Genomic DNA, 16,590 nt, shown 5'->3' with positions numbered 1-16,590 from the left:
CCCCCACCCGCAGTCTCGGAGCGCAGACCCCTGGAAGGGGTCCTCGGCCCGTGGGCGCTTTGCTGCTGCCTCCCACTCCGAGCGTGGACGGTGCCAGGGTCCGGGCGCATCGCCAGGGGCTGGGGTGGGGCGGGGGGGGGGTGCAGAGGGGGTGGAGGGCAGTGGTCGATCGAGGCATCCCCTCCTCCTCCTCCTCCTCCTCCTCCTCCTCCTCCTCCTCCTCCTCCCCCTCCTCCTCCCCCCCCCCCAGACACCGGGCGGCTGGACCCAGACACAGGCCCGTGCACTGCACGGCACTGGGTGGGAGCCCCCCGCAGGGGACTGAGGATGGTCAGAGAAGGCTGCTGACCCGCCCCCCCCCCCCACTTCCCGGGGACGAGGGAGGGTGGTCAGAGAATCCCAAGGAAGGCAGCTTCCTCGAGGACCCCCTCCCCCCCCCCCCCCCTCCAGGGCTATCCGGGCAACTGTGGAATGCACCGTGTTCCAAATACAGAACCCGACAGTGTTATAAGAAACCACAGTGGATGGAGGTGGGGGTGGGGGCGGGGATTGGGAAGGGGGGGCACAGAGGCAGGGAAGTGAAAACAGTCTGGTTGGTTGGAGGGTGTTTGAGATGGGAGCCAGTGGCCCTTACTGTGTGTCGCCTGGCCAATTTTGAGGTTTGGGGGGTCCATCTCAGAGAATGATCAATTAAAAAACCATTTTTTTGGGGGGTGGGTTGGGGGCCACACCTGGTGGTGCTCAGTGCTTAGGCTACTCCTGGCTTTGCCCAGGGATCACTCCTAGTGGTGCTCAAGGGACCTTATGGAGTGCTGGGGACCCAACTGGGGTTGATCGCGCACAAGACAAGCACCTTAACCTCTGTCCTGTCTCTCTGTCCACCCCCCCCAAAGGATTTTAAGCAGGCGCTGAGTTTGTGTTGTGTTGGTGTTGATCAGAGTTATGGCTTCAGAAAGACCAGGAATGTTTTGGTGATGGTTGTTCTCTCTCCCTCTCTCTCTTGGTTTCATCATTCCCATCATTCCTCTGGTTTGTTTTTCACATTGTAACCATTCATTTCTGGGGATTCAAAAAAAAAAAAGGTGTGGAGCAAGTACCAGGTACTAGGCACTGTGGGGGTAAGAAGGAATCCGATTCTGCCCTCTGACCAGTCTTGACAACACCTTCAAAGGAACCGTATGTGGAGGGGAAGTTCAATGCCACATCCCTCGGTGACTCAGTTTGGAACAAGACCTGGTCACAGTTACTGTTTTTTTTTTTCTTTTTTTAAAGCCCAGATTGTGGGCCCTCTGTGATCAGTCTCAGAGGAATCATTCACGTCGATCGCTGGAGGAAGAAATGGCCAGGGAGGTAGGAAGAAGACTGGGAGAGTGTGGTTCTCGCAGCCAAAGGAAGGCGTCCCCTTTGCTGGTGGCTGTGAGATTTCAAGTAACATAAGCGCCGTGCAGAGATGTGTGCTGTGGGTAAATTTAACGGAGAGGTCACCGGAGCCCTCATTGAGCAGATCTGGCGAGCGGCTGGGGGAGGACTCGCTAACAGCCGCAGCTTCCAAAGGTTCCGTGGAATGTGCCAGTGGGCTGAGGGGAGAGTGGGAGGTGGTACAGGAAAGACAAAAGTGTAGGCAGCTCAAAGAAGTTTGCTGGGAAGGGAAAGACGGAGAAGGCTGGAGAGGGATCAGGGAATGAGGTGAAGTCCTTTTTTGTTTTTTTTCTTTTTGGGTCACACCTAGCAATGCACAGGGGCTACTCCAGGCTCACGCACTCAGGAATTACTCCTGGTGGTGCTCGGGGGACCCTATGGGATGCTGGGAATCGAACCCAGGTTGGCCGCGTGCAAGGCAAACGCCCTACCCGCTGTGCTATGGCTCCAGCCCCCCGAGGTGAAGTCTTTTTAAGCAGGAGCAAGACGTGAGTGCATTCGAAAGTGGAGGACAGAGAGCCAGGAGTGAGGAGAGGCTGAGAAAGTCCAGGAGGTCGAGGGAAACCCTCCAGACACCGGCTTGGTGAGGAGGTCGGAGGGAATGAACGAGAGCGCCTCATCTCTGTCTCTCCTCTCTGTGGAGCCCGGCGAATTCTGCTTTTGTTTTCAGTGAAGTGGGACCCAAGGTGAGGGTCGCAAAGAAACACCAACGAGGAAAAATAGAAGGTATATGTGTGCGGAGGGAGATGATTTCCTAGTGGGGGCTTGCCGAGCTCATGTTATCGTAAGCGCTTTTCACACACTTGTCTCAGTCACTAGTTTGGCTCTTGCAGGATAATCTCACCTTTCTTACAGTTCTTTGCTGAGGAAACTGAGGAGGCACCAGGATAACCAGTTGCGTCCAGAGCTTGAATTCGGGTCTGCTTGAATCCAGAGCTTTTACGCTCAATAACTCTCTCCATGATGTGATTGTCTAGCCATGAAAAGATTATCTGCTGGGAGCACACATGAGAATTAAGTGAGCAAAATAAGTCAGATTTTATAAGGTTAAGAGAATAGACAGCCGCAAGTAGACAAATAGCAAAGCTTTTTTTTTTTAATTTTTTTTTTTTTAATTTTTCAAGCGGTATCAGACAGCAAGTGTAGTTACGGGAGAAATGACAGAGAAACATGAAAAATAAATACCTAGGAATATTTTTAAAATGTGCTCAGGGGCTGGAGCGATAGCACAGCGGGTAGGGCATTTGCCTTGCACGCGGCCCACCCGGGTACAATTCCCAGCATCTCACATGGTCCCCTGAGCACCGACAGGGATATTCCTGAGTGCATGAGCCAGGAATAACCCCTGCGTGTAACCCCCCCCCAAAAAAAAAGTGCTCAGTTTCACAATTCAGAACAGAAACTAGCTATAGGGGAGGAGGGTGGGTGCTGGGATAAAGAGGAGGTATGTTTCTTGTGAGAAAACCAGAGTATCGGTACCAGGAAAAGCACACGGAAGAAGCCAAAGTCATACTAGGGAGATATTCAAAGATGTCGACTCTGATGCTTTTATAACATCGAGGAGCCCAGAGCAGACTGGGTAAGTGGTGCTGGAGGCAGGCGATGGGGCCTCTCAGCCATTAGGAAGGGACGAGGTGGGCGCTGGATGAGAGATGTTTACATCATCTCATGGTTAGGTGTGAAAGGCAGATTACATGTTCCTGTTTTGTATGTTTCTATTTTCATCTTTTCTAAGTGTATACATACATATTGTCAGAAAAAGGAAAAATGTCTAGAAAGATTCGTTCTTTCTAAAGGATTTTTTTTTTTTTGGTCTTTGGACCACACCCGGCAGTGCTCAGGGCTTGCTTCTGACTCTACGCTCACAGATGACTCCTGGCGGGGGTTGGGGGACCCTATGGGGTGCCAGGGATTGAACCTGGGGCTGCTGTGTGCAAAACAATTGCCCTACCTGCTGTGCTAATGCTCTAAACCCCGACTTAAAACATAAAAAGTTATGGTAAAATGCCCATAACATAAAATTTATTATCCGTGTTGAAGCTTGTGGCTTCCTTCTGAAGACGGAAGGAGACTCTATTGTGTGGCTGAGCACTTTTGGTTTAGCCGGTCATCCATAGGTGGACGGACACTGGGTTGCTTCCTCCTTCCAGCCACAGTGACTCACACAGCTGCGAACATGAATATATTCGAAAGTTCTTTTTGTCTGTTTCATGAGAGCAGGGGAGAACTTTATTCTTTTCCTTATGTATTTTTCCTTGCTGCATTTTTTTTGCTCCTTTCCTTACTGTATTTATTTATTATTATTATTATTATTGCTTTTTGGGACACATCCGGCGATGCTCAGGGGTTACTCCTGGCTTTGCACTCAGGAATTACTCCTGGCGGTGCTCAGGAGACCCTATGGGATGCTGGGAATCAAACCCGGGTCGACTGCGTGCAAGGCAAACGCCCTACCCGCTGTGCTATCGCTCCAGCCCCTGTATTTTTTAAATGAGTTTGAAATGCTTCCATAATCAGCAAGAGCAATGAGGGCCTATATCCTGTTTGGGGCCATGGGGCAGCTGGGGAAAGTGAGCGGCCGCAGGAAGGGAGTGGAGAGGGCCGAGTTGGGAGAAGCACCTGGAGAATCAACGGGACGTGAGAACGAGGGAAGGGCAGGAAGGTAGAGAGAGGAACCCTGCAGGTCTGTGCCCTGTGCCGAGAAAGGGCTGCAGTCCTGGAGGCAGAGCCCAAGTAGGAGCAGAGGGAGGAAGTGGGCGGGAGAGCTGAGCCTTTGCTGGTGGGCACGGTGCTGGACTTTTGAGGGAATCCATTAAGGCGAGGAAATGACTTAATCATATTTGCATTATAGATCAATCACCCAAGCTCGTCCAACTCTTCCTGCAAACTGAAGGCTGCTCTGCCAAATTTCCTTCTGTGCTGTTTGCACTGGATCCTCCATTAATTTCCTTGCCCTGGCAGCCAAGCCTTAGGACTGAAAGATACACATCTCTTCTCTGCTTCCTAAAAGCACCTGGGATATCTAAAAGGTCTGTTTAGATTACATCAATTCCTAATTGAGTCCAGTTTAACCTCAACAGTTGTCTTCAATAAAATGTTTTTTTTTTTCCCCCAGGGTAAAATAGAAATAATTAGGAAAATAAACAAGAAATGAAAACAAGCTCGAGAATTCCCACTTATTACCAATGTCTTGGCCACTCACCTTTTTGGCAGTAAAGAATCTCTGTTTATACTGCATAGAGAGGAAATAGTTCCTTAGTGTGGAGTTTTTAGGCCATGGGACATTTTGCTTCCAAATGGATCCGTCTTATCAGCTCTTCATCCCCACGAGCCTGTAATCTCTTGCTGCTTCCAGAACATCACAGACAGGGAACTAACTAACGGTTGTGCTAATACATGTGAAGGGTTTTTCAGCTTCTGAGAGTTGGATTTCCAAAAGATGCGAATCCATGATCTCATTTCTTTCCATCCGTTCTGTGAAGGAGGGATTATGATTTCTATTTTCAGGTGAGAAAACTGAAGGTCACATAATTTAAGAAACATTTCAGCTTTCTAAATAGCTAATCCTGAAGTTTGAGTAGAGTATTTTAGGCATTCCAAAATACCAAGGATAGTATAACAAATACCTGTATACTTAACCCCAGCTTCAACTGTCCCATCCCCACCTTGGATTTTGGGGTTGGGGGCACCATGTGTGGGGTCACTCCCATGGTGGCCGGAGGAGCTTGCAGTGCCAGGATTGAATCTGGGGCTCCCACACGCAAAGTATGTGCCATGGTGGTCCTTCGAGCCCCCCCCCCCGCCCTTCCACTCTTTTCTCTTTGTTTTTGTTTTGAGATCACACCTGGCAGTGCTAGGGGGCCCTACTGTGGGCTTTGTGTCTCGGGTTCACTCTCTGTGATACTTGGGGCGACCCTTTAGTGCTGGGGATGGAATTTGGGCTTCCTGTATGCAAAGCATATTCTCAGCCCATTGAGTTATTTCTCTGGCCATTGGGTTATTTTGAAACGAATCATGTGTATCAGAGAGAGAGAGAGAGAGAGAGAGAGAGGACTTTTTCCCTCCCACTTTGCCTCTGTTGCCATTCTTATACCAGAAAATGAGCGAGCTGTAGAAACTCTGTTGTACTCTCCTTTGGCGCTGGTCATTGACGCTGGCCCCAGGAACCTGTCCAGGAACCCGTGCCAGTTGGCAGGCGGTTACGAGTTGGGAGCCCGGGGCAGGGTGATTACAGCTGCGGTCTCATGAAAAGGCGGGCCAGAGCCTGGCTTGGGAGCTCACTGGGAAGAGGAAAGATGTCTGGGCTGGCAGGTGGAGAAGTGGACGCCGGGGCCTCGGGGAGGAGCGGGGGTGGCCAGCCCTTCCCCACGCTCGGCAGCTGACCCTTCTGTTCGTTTTGCCCCGGTCAGGATGGGTTTAGGATGGCGTCAGCCAGGACAGAAGCTGGGCTGCAGGGTACAGTTAACCTTTTAAAGCTATGGAAACTGGGGTTTGGAAGGAATGAGTCGCTCAGAATGAGGAAGGGGGTCAGGGGGAGCGATTTCAAGAGTCTTCCATACTCCACTAAATTCCTTAAACACGGAACCTAGTGCCAGTCTGGGCAAGGGTGGATGTTGCGGGTAAAGCTCTTGGCAGGGTGCTGGGTCCGGGAGCACTCAGGGGGAGCTGCAGCTGTTGCTTCTGTTTTCACTGTAGCACTGTTGCCCAGTTGTTCATCGATTTGCTCGAGCAGGTGCCAGTAACGTCTCCATTCGTCCCAGCCCTGAGATTTTTAGCAGCCTCTCCTCACTTCTTCCCAACGCTGCTATATGGGAGGCTCTTTCAGGGTCAGGGGAATGAAGCCCAGTATACTTAACTTCTGTTTCACAATGTTATACGGTGGTTCCACCGAGCCCTGCTCAGTTTGGTTTTTAGCCGCAGCCCTTGTGTCTTACAAGCAAAAAATTTATTACTGTGAAACTGTGATGTACGAACTTGTCCGTTCTACAGCTGTTTCAGGCGTGCGGTGTTCCAGCACCAGGCCCCGCACCAGTGTGACCTTCCCTCCGCTCTGTCCCCCGTTTCCCTCCCACCCCGCCAGCCTGCAAGCCTGCGCCCTTAGTGGGCACGTAGCAAGTTCGCATCATACTTCTTGTTACAGCAAAATGGCTAATGGAATTATTAGCAAGCAGATCAATAAAAATCAATTTTTGATGATGGTTTGATCTCACGGTGCTGTTTCTAAAGTCTCCGAGGGTTTGCTGAGCTGCTTGGTGCTGGCTGAGCCTCTCCCTCGTTTTCTCTCACTGAGCTGGATGGGCTTCAAGGGAACTTTCCCGTTAGATTTGCTCTTGGGCTGTTAGTACTGTGAAGTTTGGATGAGGTGTCCTAGGGCCCCATGTGTGGCGGCATGCTCCAGGAGATGCAAACTGTCCTCCATCCCCTTATTTTAAAAAAATGAGTCGCAGTGAGATACACAGTTACAAAGCTGTTTGTTACCAGGCTTTGGTCATACAATGTTCTAACACCCATGGATGTCTCCAGTTTCCCTCCGGGTCCCCTCCCTCTGCCCTCCTAGTCTGCCTCTATGGCAGGCACTTCCTTCTATCTCTCTCTCTTTTTCTCTCTCTCTGTCTCTTTCTCTCTGTCTCTATGTCTGTCTGTCTATCTCTCTCCTTTTGGACATCACGGTCACGGTCACGGTCCTCCCGTTGTTCATCAACTTGCTCAAGCGGGCCCAGTAATGTCTCCATTGTGACACTTGTTATTGTGTTTGGCATATTGAATACGTCAAGGGTAGCTTGCCAGGCTCTGCTGTGCGGGCGAGATACTCTCAGTAGCTTGCCGGGCTCTCCGAGAGGGGCGGAGGAATCGAACTCGGGTCGGCCATGTTGGCTGCGTGCAAGGCAAACGCCTTACCTTCTGTGCTATTGCTCCAGCCCTTTGGACATCATGGTTTGCAATACAGATACTGAGAGGTCACCATCTTTGTTCCTTTACCTCCTTTCAGCACACAGTTCTTATCCAGAGAGATCGTTTCCAGTGATCTTTGTGATGGTGGTCCTTTCCCAACTGCCTCTCCCCCAACCCCCGAGGCAGGCTTCCAACCATGGATCCATCCTCCAGTGGGCCTGATTTTATGGCTGAGGCATTGGGGTGTGGCGGCTCCTGGGCCTCCCAGAGAGGGAGGGGAATCTTCCCACCTCCATTCCAAGAACGTCACAGGGTTTCAGCCCGGATCCATCTACTTGGAAAGCTTTGGCACTTGGACAGCTTGTTGAGGTAGCTTTCTTTTGTTTTGTTTTTTTGTTTTGTGGTCACATCCGGCAATGCACAGGGATTACTCTTGGTTTTGCACTCAGGAATTACTCCTGGCAATGCTCAGGGAACCCTATGGGATGTTGGGAATCGAACACTGGTCAGCCCCGTGCAAGGCAAACGCCCTAACCACTGTACTATTGCTCCAGTCCCAGCTTTTATTTCTTATGTGTGCTGGTGGCACACCCTCCTCATTGGACAAACCCATCAACATCTCTGTGGCCTGAGATGCTTAGGCTGTAGAGAGAGATGCACCTCCCAGGGGCTTTGAAAACGGTGGGGGTGGGAGGAGTGTGCAGGCAGGCCCCACCGGTACTGGAGCTTTGCAGTGAATTGCCTTTGCACTTCCTTTCTGTGGGGGCCACACTCAGTGTACTTCGTGGGGCCACTCCCGGCTCTGTGCTCAGGGAATCGTACGCGATGCCAGTGATGGACCTAGTTGGCTGCAGGGAAGGCCGCAGATAAAGGCGCTGCTTTATTCCCTGCACTCACTCTCTGGCCCACCTTTTCAATTTTCCATTTAATTTTTATTTGTGTTGAAGTAGTAACAACACCATCTTCACATTGTTCTATAACATTTTCCATCTGGAGAGCTCCGCTCCCTGTAGAATGACAGCGTCTTATACACTTGTCACTTAAAATGATGACTTCCAGGTCTCCATAAGACAATTTAATAGGAAAATATGTGGTTGTGCACGAGGCCGACTTAGGCGGTGCTTTTTCTCTTTTAAGTCATTTTCCATGGCCAGCCTGCGTTTCAGAATAGACGGTATTTCTACTTGATTATTTTTACCACAGGGTAGCCTTCTGCTTATTTAGTATATTTTGCTTGTCAAGAAAATTAGTACAGTATGTGTTATTTTAACTGAATATCTGTTTCTTTGTGATTTTTTTGGGGGGGAGGTTGCCTCCAATACAGGGTTCGGGGGGGGGGGTAGTAGGGCCACACCTGGGGACATTGGCCTGGCTCTGCATGCTGGATGATTCAGTGCTTGGTGCTGCTGGGACCCCGTGGTGTTGGGGACACCAAGGCCACCCCAGTGATGCCCAGGGGACCTGTGGTTCCAGGGCTCACACTTGGGATCCCTTGCTGCCAGGCGTATGCTGCAGCGCTCTGAGCGTCCTCCCGGCACACCTGGTGGTTTATTTATTTATTTATTTTTGCTTTTTTTTTTTTGGTCATACCTGGCGATGCACAGAGGTTCCTCCTGGCTCTGCACTCAGGAACCACCCCTGGCAGTGCTCAGGGGACCATATGGGATGCTGGGAATCGAACCCGTGTCGGCTGCGTGTAAGGCAAACGCCCTACCCGCTGTGCTATTGCTCCAGCCCCCACACCTGGTGGTTTTTAAGTTCAAAGCGGGGAGGCGTTAGATCTTTTGATATAGGTTCGTTGTTTTCGTGGGAAGTCTATTAAAGCCAGAAGCATCCTGACTGAAAAGAAGTGAAGTGTTTCCAGGGAGGCATTAGAACATGGCAACACTTTCTGGTGGCCTTAGAGTACTTGTTCCTGGTTCACCAGTCCTTTCCAAGCGCAATAATTCATAGGAGTACAGAGCTAGAACTTGGGGTTCAGGGTGACCTCGAGTCAGGTCTCCGGCTCTCAGTTCCCTTATCTGCAAAATATTCCTGAGGTTCTTCAGGAAGTATCCAGGGAGACACTTGGTTCTGTCCAGGGTGAGAGCTGAGAGGGTTAGTGCATGGGTGTTTTGGGTTTTTTTTTCCATATAGGGGGTTTGGTTTGGTCCCCGGCATCTGTGGCTCCCTGAGCTCCACCAGATAAGACCCCCAAGTCCTGAACTGGTTGTAGCCTCCAAGCACCCCTGGCTGTGGCTCAAAAACCAAGAACAAAACAACAACATCCTGGCGACTAGAAGAGTCTTAATAAATGCGCCTTCTCTCCTCCCTTTCTCAGTTCTGCCACATGACAGTCAGAAGGAAAAGGAAAGATAGTAATCCTAATTTTCGCGAACATCTAAGCATAATAATTTCATTTGCTTTTCTATGAGCATGAAGTTCTAACATCCTGTGGTTCTGGATGAGCTTTGCTTGTTATATATGCAACATAAAAAAATATGGTGACCCTATTCTCCAAATCTCAAAATTGGGATTTATGGTCTGATGAGTTTAGTATATTTAGAGAGTCAAGTAGCACGGTAGCACTGTAGCACTGTCCTCCCGTTGTTCGTCGGTTTGCTCGAGCGGGCCCAGTAACATCTCCATTGTGAGACTTGTTGTTACTGTGTTTGGCATATTGAATACGTCACGGGGAGCTTGCCAGGCTCTGCCGTGCGGGTGAGATACTCTCAGTAGCTTGCTGGGCTCTCTGAGAAGGGTGGAGGAATTGAACCTGGGTCAGTCAGGTCAGCTGAGTGCAAGGCAAACGCCCTACCTGCTGTGCTATCGCTCCAGCCCAGAGAGTCAAGTAAAAAGAGTATTTTTTATTTTTTTTATTTTTTATTTTTTTTCTTTTTGGGTCACACCCGGTGATGCTCAAGGGTTACTCCTGGCTTTGCACTCAGGAATCACTCCTGGCAGTGCTCGGGGGACCATATGGGATGCTGGGAATCGAACCCGGGTCGGCCGCATGCAAGACAAACGCCCTACCCGCTGAGCTATCTCTCCAGCCCCAAAAGAGTATTTTTTAATAGTGCAAAAACAAAACAGAGAAAAGAAAAATAGTAGGAGAAAAAGTAAGAGGACTCTCTGTCTTAGGGAAATCATAGAGTCTGTCTGTCTGTCTGTTCGGGGTTGGGCCCATGCCTGGCCATGCTTTTGGTACTATGCCTAGCAAGAGTTTGGGGGCTGCACTACAGTGCTCAGGACCATGCAGTGCAGAGCAGGTGCTCCAGCTCAGTGAGTCAGTTCCCAGCCCCATGGATGTGTTTTATGTACTTAGGAAGCAGGACCAGGTCACAGTGAAGACATGAACTCAAGACTCGGGCTCAGGGCCCAGTGGGTGACACACTTGCCTTGCACACGTCTGACCTGACTTTGATCCCCAGCACTGTATGGTCCCCAGACCCACCAAGAGTGATCCCTGAGCACAGAGCCAGGAGTAAGCCCTGAGCATGCTGAATGTAGCCCCCAAGGCGAAACCAAAACCACATTGGGCCAGAGAGATAATATAGGGGTCAAGGAAGTAGCCTTGCACGCTGCTGATCCTGCTTCAACCCCAGGTACCCCGTGTGGTTCCTGAGCACAGCAGGAGTGATCCCTTAGCCCAGAGCCAGGAGGAAGCTCTGAGCACTGCTGGGTGTGGTACCCCCAGCAATCCAAAATGAAAGAGACCTGCAGACGTACCCAGGTACATTTTTTTTAGGAAAGGTATGTTTTATTTTATTTTAAATAATTTTTTTTTTTTTTTGCTTTTTGGATCACACCCAGCAATGCTCAGGGGTTCCTCCTGGCTCATGCACTCAGGAATTACTCCTGGTGGTGCTCAGGGGACCCTATGGGATGCCGGGGATCGAACCTGGGTCGGCCGCGTGCAAGGCAAATGCCCTACCCGCTGTACTATCACTCCAGTCCCCAAAAAAAATTTTTTTTAAATCCCTGTGAGATAGACCTTTACAAAGCTTTTCATGATTAACTTTCATACCCATCCCTCCACTAGTATACATTTCTCAGCACCAGTGTCCTCAGTTTCCCCCTCATCAGCCCCCCACCTCCACCCCGAGCCTGCCTTCTTGGCTGGTGTGCTCTCTCTCTCGCTTTCTCTCTCTCTCTCTCTCTCTCTCTTTCTCTCTCTCTCCCCCCCCTCAGCCCTCCCCCTTTCTGGGCATTGTGGTTTGCAGTACAGATACTGAAAGACTATCAGGTATATCCCTTTACTCACTTTTTGTCCCGCGTGATCTTTCCCAGCTATTATTGTCATACTGGTCCCTTCTCTATCTTACCTACCCTCCGCCCCCCGCCCCCCACTTTTGGTTGATTCCAACCATTGACCAATTCTCCCTATTTTCCCTGTCCATTCCCAAAACACTTTCTGCTTTTGTGCAGTTAGTTAACCTTTGTTTCCAAGCTTCAGTGTTCCCTCCATTATAAAAAGAATGTTAAATGGGTTTCTTAGTTTTTGTGGGGACGTCATGAGATAAAGGTCCCAGCATATGCCTGGGCAGATAGTAAGTACTTTGTGTGTGGGTGTTAGCAGGTGTAATTATTATGAGGCTTTTGAAACCTGTACATTTATTCAGGGACTTTTTTTTAAGCTTAGAAACTTGTACAAAAAGCTCTTCTAAAATAGCTCGGTATTTGGGAACTTGCTAGAGTAAGATTCCTTTATCAGGTCTGGTGTGGAAAAGGAGCAGAAATGGACCAAGACCCAATGCCAGGTCTTGCGTGCCCACCGAGAAGGTCTTGTTTGCTTTCCTCACACTCAGCATCTCACCTGCTCTACTCTCTCTAAGGTGATGCGCATCGGCATGGGAGTATCTAACCTGGACTTGTTCCACTGGTAGAACTGACGTTACCTGTGGCTAAAGCTGCTTGATGAAGCTTCATCTATACTTGCAGGCTTCTTGCCCTCCGATTCTCTTGGTTAGCTGCTGTGGTCCAGGCCCTAGCGCCCTCGATGGCACCTAACTCCCCTCCCCCTCCCCCCAACCCCCCCACTGCTGGGGAAGTCTTTTCTGTTCTTCTTCTTCTTTTTTTTTTCCTTTTTGGGTCACACCCGGCAATGCACAGGGGCTACTCCTGGCTCTGAACTCAGGAATCACTCCTGGCGGTGCTCAGGAGACCAAATGGGATGCTGGGAATCAAACCCAGGTCGGCTGCGTGCAAGGCAAACACCTACCCGCTGTGCTATCTCTCCAGCCCCTTTCTTCTAAGAGTACAAATTTTTTCTCAAAAAGCCCCAGAAAACGAACCCTAGTATTTCACCATTCGCTGATCTAACCTATTGGTTCATTCCTGAACCAATTTCTGTACCAGAGCAAAATCCTGCCTTCACCAGGCTTAGCTCAGACACTCTCCTGTACAAGGGAGTGTCATCTCCAGGCTCATCAGGAGCAGAATTGAGTTCCTTGTTGGGACAGAGGTTTTATCTGTAAGCAGGAGCAATGTCTGCAAAGTAGATGGGCCAGCCGGGACTTCTGCTGATGGCTGATAACTGCCGGGAATAAGGCAGGTTATTTTTCTTTCAAACCCAAGTTTGAAAACCCAAGTCCAAAGTTGGTGGTCAGTGCTGGCATGGCTGTCCCAGGGGTGATCTAGGTCTCCGGAGAAGCTGGAAAGGGGACGGGCGAGGATACCTTGGAAAGCACCGTGCACCCCAACCAGTGCTCAGTTTCTACCCCACGGTCCATTTTCATCTGTGAGCCAGGCTGGCGAGCCTCCCTCCCTCCCTCCCTCCTCGTGTGGTGCTGAGGGTCAGACCCAGGGCTCCAGCGTGCAAATCCTGTACCCCAGCCGTGAGTCAGCCCCCTGGCCCCAGTGAATGTCATGCCCAAGCTGCACAATGCTCTCACTCACAGTGCAGGAGCTCCATGGTAAAGAAGAAAGAGAAAATGAACTGTGGTCCAGGCAGTGGGGAGTGCCAGCCAGCTCCAACAAACAGTGTTGTCTGTACCCTTTTTCAGGAAAAAAACAAACAAACAAACAACAAAAAAAAAAACAAACCACTTAGGGGCCTGAGAGAGTACAGGGGTTAAGGCCTTGCACGCTACTGACTCCTGTTGGCCCCCAGCACTGCCAGGAGTCACCCTGCACACAGAGCCAGAAGTAGCCCCTAAGCTAGGTCAGGTGTGGCCTGACCCCCTTCTCAAATCACCCAGCATCGCCCTGGAAATATTCCTTCTTCAGCATGCAGGGACTGGGGGTCGGGGCACGTACCACCTACTTTGGGAAACTATTTTTAGAGGAATAGTTTTAGAGGAAACTATTTTTTTTCTTTGAGGAACCATTGTTGTGTGTTGGATGACATTGGGTTGTCCTTGCCACTCAACACTGCAACTGAGGCACACCCAATTCTATCAGGCACTAATAATTCTATATTTTAGCCTTTCTCTTTCCTTTGTCATTTGCATGATTTATTTGGCAATGTACTTTCTGTATAGACAAAGGAAGACAGTTAATGCTATGCTATGTAACAGGGGAGCTAATTGACTCCAAAATAATATTTACCCTTGGGCATCCATATTTACTTGACTTAAGCCTCAGTTGCCCGTAGTTCCTAGCACTCTAAGAGCAGGGTCTCCACGAGGGATGACTAGACTCTGGGAAGGAGATGCTGAAGAGATTGAAGACTAGATGTTGGGGAGTTGAGTCTCTGGCGGTTTGGGGGCTCAATCCAGTAGATGAATTCAGTTTCCAATGAGGCGTAGTGGTACACAAAGTTTCTCGGTGGGTCTGTCACCTGTTAAAAAATGCGCATAGACTTTTCCTCCTACGAGGAGTTTCCTCGGTTGTCTATGAATTTGCTAGCTCCATCGTCATGACTTTGAACTGAATGATGAGAACATACTTTCTACAGTGTTTCATCATTTGTATTTCCATTTTACTACATCATGTGTTCTTTCATGTGAATTAATATTGCACACAGTAGAAGTTTCTTAACCCATCTCTACTGCAGTGCTAGACCAATAGATTCTCATTGTAAAGCCTAGTGTTTAGTTCCCAGGGGCTTCTGAGTGTCTTTTGGCTGAGTGTTCATTGCTCCGCTGTGGTCTCGGGTACAACAGCTGCTAGTCACTTGTGGTATTTACATTCCAGGTGATTCAGATTCAGTTAAAAATCCAATTCCCTGGGACTGGAGAGATAGACAGCAGGTTCAGGAGTTTGCCTTGCACACGGCCAATCTGGGTTCAATCCCCGACACACCCTATCGTCTGCCTGCCAGGCATAAGCTCTGAGCATGGATGTTACCCCCAAACAAACAAACAAATTCAGTTTCTCAGTCCCAGTAGCTGCACTGGACATGTGATTGCTGTATTAGACAGTCTGCTGCGCTGGGCTCTGGTCACTCTATTGGTGTTTTGGACAGTCTCCTGCATTGCGCCTATGATTACTGTAATGGACAGTCTAGCATTAGAACATTCCATCAAAGCAGAAACTTCTGTTGGCTAGCTCACCTTTCTATTGTGTGTGTGGTGTGTGTGTTGGGGAGTGTGGGGCACACCCAGCAGTGCTCAGGGGCCTCTCCTGGTGGTATTTAGGATTGAACCGCATGCAAGGCAAGAAGATTGCAATCTACATGAAGATCACATGCAGAAACTTCTTTTGGAGTGGTGGTGGCCATGTTCAGGGACGATGCCTGGCTTGGTGCATGCGTAGAATCACTCCCACCGGTGAAGACTAGACTCTGGCAAGGAGTTGCTGAAGGGGACCAGGGAAGGAGCCACATGCAAGGCTGGCACCCTCACCCCTGTACTCACGCTCTGGACCCCTGCAGAGATTCTCCTGGCCCACACTCTGCAGAGCTCTAGCACATTGCACCCCTCACCCTTTGCAGAGTTTTAGTGTGGTGATTGGTCGTGGTTGAACTCTGCCATTCTATGATCTCAAGCCGATTCCCTGGTTTCTCTGGGTTTCCTTCTCTGCAAAATGTTATCACAGGGAAAGCTGAACATCTTAGTGTCTGAATAGTGCTTGGGACAGTGTCAGGGATGTATGAGACATGGTGTGAGGATTTACTTTAAGGGCCAGAGCACTTGCTTTACCTGTGCGAGGCTCTGGGTTTGATCTGGGAACAGGAAAAAAAAAAAAGATTAGTTTTTGTTTTGGGGCCATGCCTAGCAGTGTTCAGGGCTACCTTACTTCCTGGCTCTACACTCAGGGATCATCACTCCTGATGGGGCGCTAGGGATCATATCAGGTGCTAGGGATCGAACCCTGGTTGTCATGAGCAAGGCGAGGGTCCTAGACGAGCCCTCTGGGCCCCAAAACAAATTTTCAAAAAATTTTGCGATGATGAAAAAGGAGGGTGGGGGCTGGAGCGATAGCACAGCGGGTAAGGCGTTTGCCTTGCACACGGCCGACCCGGGTTCAATTCCCAGCATCCCATATGGTCCCCCAAGCACCGCCAGGAGTAATTCCTTAGTGCTGAGCCAGGAGTAACCCCTGAGCATCACCAGGTGTGACCCAAAAAGCAAAAAGAAAAAGAAAAAGAAAAAGGAGGGTGATGAGTAAAAGACGGCCGGGTTTGCTCCCAGGTAAATCTTGTTATAACAAGCTAACTATTAATGAGTACAATATGAGAACAATCATGAAAGATACTGCTTTGCTGGAAAAATAAGGCGAATGTGTTTGAAAGAGCTGATAAGGTAATTAATATTAAAATGTTATTTGTCAAATTAGAAGTTGATAGAGACTAATAGGATTGAGGGGGGAAAAAATCAAATGTAGGTTTTTGCCTTTGGTATCTTTCCACTGAAATATCTTTCCACTAAAAGCTGGTAATCATAGACCAGCACCTTAAGTATGGTTCTTTCAGGAATTTTAATTGCTAGAACTATTCTCAAAGGAAAGGCCTTGTCCATTATGAGTATCAGGCAAATGTACATATCCAGGGATTTAGCTCTCTTTATTTTATTTATGAGCGAGTGTGTGTGTGTGTGTGTGTGTGTGTGTGTAGTGAGGGGGAGGGGGGCACACTGGCTTTGTGCTCTGGGGTTGCTCCTGGCAGTGCAGCCCTTTGTGCCATCTCTTTCTCCTTTTAAACCTTAAACCTTACCTGAAATCTGCTGGTCTTTTCGCTGTCACCAGCAGAATGCTGTGGGACTGGGGCCAGGGCCAGCGAATAGGGTGCTGCCGCCCTACCTATGATTTTACACAGGGTGGAGGCTCCCTTGGGCCTCGTCCATTGGGTCCCTGTGAATCCACACAGGGCTAGTCCCCCTTGGGCCTTGTCCATGGAAGGCAGGTGCCCTGCCACTG

At 49.6% G+C, this 16,590-nt stretch overlaps 1 protein-coding gene across 1 annotated transcript in view; it reads left to right on the top strand.

Moving 5' to 3' along the window:
• PKIG (cAMP-dependent protein kinase inhibitor gamma) overlaps positions 1-16,590 on the top strand; it is an 82,941-nt gene that overhangs the window by 469 nt on the left and 65,882 nt on the right. The window lies entirely within an intron of this gene.

The sequence above is a fragment of the Sorex fumeus genome, unplaced genomic scaffold, assembly GCF_029834395.1.
Source record: "Sorex fumeus unplaced genomic scaffold, SorFum_2.1 ptg000044l, whole genome shotgun sequence".
Taxonomy (NCBI): Eukaryota; Metazoa; Chordata; class Mammalia; order Eulipotyphla; family Soricidae; genus Sorex; species Sorex fumeus.
The sequence above is the reverse complement of the archived record's forward strand: the minus strand, read 5'-3'. Positions and strand labels throughout refer to the sequence as shown.